Source organism: Leopardus geoffroyi, chromosome B1 (assembly GCF_018350155.1).
Source record: "Leopardus geoffroyi isolate Oge1 chromosome B1, O.geoffroyi_Oge1_pat1.0, whole genome shotgun sequence".
NCBI lineage: Eukaryota > Metazoa > Chordata > Mammalia > Carnivora > Felidae > Leopardus > Leopardus geoffroyi.
This window is the reverse complement of record NC_059327.1, coordinates 42,326,344-42,331,208: the sequence shown is the minus strand read 5'-3', so window position 1 is coordinate 42,331,208 and position 4,865 is coordinate 42,326,344.

The following is a 4,865-nucleotide window of genomic DNA, read 5'->3' as shown; positions in this document are numbered from 1 at the left end:
TGTCTAAAAGTTGCTTTATTCATAACTATAATTAAATACTCATCCAGATGAGACCCAGTCTACACTGCTACCCTCAACCATGGGTAATAGATACCTTTACTTTCCCTACAGTAATATCACACTTGTTTATAATTACCTGTGTCCTTGTCTGTATTGTTACTACATGATAAGCTTCCCGATGCCAGGGACACCCTATTTTTTACTGACCCATGCATCCCCCAACCTTAGTACATACCTAGCAAATACCTGTTGAATGAATATATAAATGATTGAGTCTATTCATGAATAAATTACTGTGGGCTAACAAGAAGAGGTCACCTTTGAAATATAATTTCTCTCAGGAGGCCAGGGTTATCCGACACGCACAATCTGGCATTAATTTATTTAATAACATAATCTAAGAGTGTTGGAGAGGAGCTTAAAAATTATATGAGCCAAACTCATTTTTTAAAAATGTTTATTTTTATTTTTGAGAGACAGAGAGCATGCGTGTGCAAGTAAGGGATATGAGGAGAAAGGGGGACAGAAGATCTGAGGTGGGCTCTGACACTGGCAGCAGAGAGCCCAATGAGGGGCTCAAACTCACAAACTATGAGATCATGATCTGAGCCAAAGTCAGATGCTTAACCAGCTGAGTCTCCCAGGCACCCAGACCCAAACTAATTTTAAAGATGACAAAATTGAGGCTCAGCAGGATGAAGTTGCTTACTAAGGGTCACACAGTTGGTTATAAAGGGGAGGAGAACTTTAGTTTATTGATCTTCCTCATCTTTTTCACCGGTCTCGATGTAGACCAGGTTAGAGAGAAAGGGAATTTGGGAAGAAGAGGGAGAAGAAATGAGCTGACTTGATAGAATTTCATGAGATATAGTAGTAGATGATTAGCTAGATATTGGCTATGCTATTAAAGATGAGAAGGAAAACAAGGCACAATGGCTGCCTGCGTGCAGAATTGGCAAGCACTTTCAATTTGTGGAAAGCCCAGGTCTGAGGAAGTGGGTTGAGTGCACACACCCAAACATATTCAAGGAAGGAAATGTAGTCACATATTTCTAAGGTCACACCTCTAAAAACTATTTTAACATATTTAACATATTTTGAATACACCCTAACCCAGTGAAATCTCCCTGTTCATAAGCAAAATTTCATTTGATTCCAGAGAAAATATACCAAATGTCAATGGTAATAGTTTTTAGGTGCATGGGACACATTTTCTTCTTTATTTTCCTGTCAGTGTTTCTGCAATGAACATATATAAGTTTAAAATGAGAAAAGTTTGCATGCATGAATGTATGCATGCAGACCAAGTACATACCTGTGTGTGTATACGTGTATAATTTTTAAGGGTTGGAAGAAAGGTCATCATGTCTCAGGGCTTGATGTGGTTAAGAATGCACTAAATTGAGAGGTTTCAAAGGTGGGTTATTTTTGTGGGCTCCGTTTTGGACATCTATTACCTTTGTGACCTTAGGCAAGTCACTTTGTATTTGCGTACAATGAGCATAATAATGCCTGTCCTGCCTTGTTCACAAGGTTACTGTTGAATGAAATATAGTGCTTAAATCTTAGGAAACTATAAAGTACTACTAGAATATAAGTAAATACTAAAGATCATTTATTGACTCCAAGTTAAGATGTTTTTCTGTCCTGTCTGCTACATGGATCAATCTGGCTCCGCAGCTACATGCCACAAGGCTACATATCAAGAGTTTCTTCTCCAGAACTGGTTTTACCTAATTAGTAATCAATCATCTTGACATCCAAAACATCTTTGATCCTTTCAGCCACATTCTGTATGCACATTTTCTCTTTAAGAACATCATGTATGGTGCACCTGGGTGGCTGAGTTGGTTGAGCGTCCGACTTTGGTTCAGGTCATGATCTTGCAGTTTGTAGGTTTGAGCCCCACATTGGGCTCTCTGCTGTCAGCCTATTAGCTCAGAGCCTGCTTCAGATCCTCTGTCCCTGTCTCTCGGACCCTCCCTGCTTGTGCTCTCCCTCCAAAATAAGTAAATACTTAAAACAAAAACAAAAACAAAACACAACAAAACAACAACAACAAAAATGGCATTGTTCCTGACATGGCGCTGTTGTTAGGTAGGTGATAGACAGACTGAAACTGGGCTTCAAGTTCTCCACAAAGAGTGCGGACACTTGTTCGTCTGAGTGTATTCTCTTATATCTGTTCAAATAATGGAAACCACGATTCCTGGTTTTCTTCAAACTCACTCATCTCTGGACTGGAGGATGTACAGCAAAATACTGGATATGTTTCTAAAGAAGTCATGTTATTCTTGCATGCATGCCATGTGGCCTTGGCTCCACCACAGAGGAGGGGTCATTGAGTCACTGGAGGATGAAGGTGGTCTACTACCATAAGAGAAGTTTTAACTAGATGCAGTGAATTCTTAGTAACATGGGTTTTCTTTGAATAGAATGACTGATACTTCCATCCCAGCCTATGTCATAGTAAAATCAGAAGTGTATAGTGGTATATTCCCTATATGTTGTTTTCCATAAGTGAGGAAAATATAGCTTAAAATTATGTGTATTTTTCATATCAAGTGTTCAGAAAAGTAAGTATATCTTACACCCTTCCTTCTATACTTAACTTTTGTATGGTAAATGGTTGAGGTTCCTAACATATAATTCATATCTTATTTTTCTCACTCCGATATATTAAATATAATATTACACATTATAGAGAATGCTACTCAATACACAGCACTCTGGAACCCTCATACCCTTCTGTGAGACATGGTACACTGAGATATACAGTTCTTATGGTGAGTCATGAGCTAAAGATAGGAATTTGCTTATTTCCAAAGAATTGTTTTATATACAATAAACAATTTAAAAATTAGAAGTTCAGACAGGCTAAAAATTTGACATATAAACACGAACTTGGTTGTCCCTAAGGTTCTTGCCAACTCTGAGATACAATGGCCCGTACAATGCATGAATTCCTCTCCAATGCCTTTGACAATATAGAAAACTCTTATTTGGAGCTTACCTATATCAATTCACTTAATCATTTCAATGGCTGATGAGATAAGTACTAGCTACTTTTAAAGAAACTGAGACCCAATGGAGTTCAGTAGCTTTCAAAAGCCACACAGCTAGCATATGGCACAGTAAAAAATTAAACCCAGGCAAACCACCTCCAGAATATGTCAAACCGTTACTGGGAGTACAAATTCCATTAAAGGAAAAAATGTGCATACACGGGAATTCTTCTTCTTTTGACCTTTGCAATAGAAGTATTAGATACTTGACTGCACAGGGCTCTCCCTAAAATTTCCAACTCATGCATGATGTTTTATTGTGTTGCAGTAACAAGAAAAAAGTGGAGGTAGGGTGGTATTTCTGTTCCCGTTACTGTTATTGAGTCAACCAGCCCAGGCTTTCCAAAATGGGGGCTCAGAGGCATATTTCTGATGCAGTATCCTGGAGACCTTATGGTGGCTGTGCTTTTGCCATAAGAACTGTAGCCATGGAAACTTAGCCTAATGGGAACTGAGCCAAAAGGGAGCAGAGCCAGTGCCTGAAAATATGGTGTCCTACATGGGAGAGAAGAAGGGAAATTTGAAAGTTAGAAATCTGCTTGGTAAATGATCATTTGCTTATGTCTACATAGCTGAGTCCATTCACACTGACTTGGAAGTTGCAGTCAACATAATAGGCAAGAAAGTTGGAATGGTGTAGATAGTCCAACATAGGGTAAAAATGCATTGCCAATTGGATCAGCCTTCTACTTCAGACCTTTATAACTATTTTGAAGATAGAAAGGATGTGTACCTAGTATTAGAAATGTCTATAATTTTAAAAAAGAAACAGTTGTGTAAAACAAACAAAAACAGAATGAAAGCCTTTTCTAAAAACAAAGGTTAAAATGTCATGCACCAGATTGTTACAAGAAAGTTGTATATTCATTTTCATTATATACTATCCTAGGAACTCACCTTTTATGCAAAATGTGAACATTAAGATGCCATTATAAAAAGCACTATACATTATATGGTATTCCTAATTACATTTATCCCAGAATTGAAACTCAAAGTACACATGGACTTGGATAATGTTTGGTCCACGAGCTGTGTGCTTTAGACATTACCTATTGGGAGGAAAGCTTTGACACTGAGATAGTCAAAAATGTATGAAATAAAGTAGGGTTGGTGGATTATAAAATGCTAACTTTTTTTTTTCTGAAGAAAGCAGAAATTGAGGCAGGAAACCACAGTTGGTTATCAGAAATGTACATTTTGAACCATTACAACCTTTTTAACTACTTACAGGTTAAAATCAGACTAAAAAGCAAAAATGTGGTGGTGAATGTGCTCTATTCAGAGAAGGTGTGAGCAAATTTTCTAAAGGAGTTGTTTGTATATCTAGTGTTTGAAATGTGATTATTATTTACTATTCAAATGATGGAAACTATTTTCTCTTGTTGATAGAAGGTACTCACCTGCTGGCAACATCAGTAGGTATGGACTGGACAATTTACCAGAAGTATTGGAGGAAATAGGAATATACATCCAGATTTATACAGCTTATAAGATCTAAGTCTCTAAAAAGTCACCTATGATACAAGGTAGCGTAAATGCATTTTGATAGAAAATTAGCCTTGTGTTAGTTTTGAGGTTTGGTTTTATGATGGACCAAAAATACCCCAAAGAGAAAATTTAAGTCAGATGGCTGATAAAACTGGTAAATCTTACACCTTCATCACAGAAAGTAAATAGCTTGAAAGAGGACACAAAAGATATATATGGTCCATGCCATCAAGAGTCATTACATTTGTTTAGCACTGGGATCTATAATTTGAGGAAAGGAAAATCAAACTTAGGTCTACACAAAAACCTGCA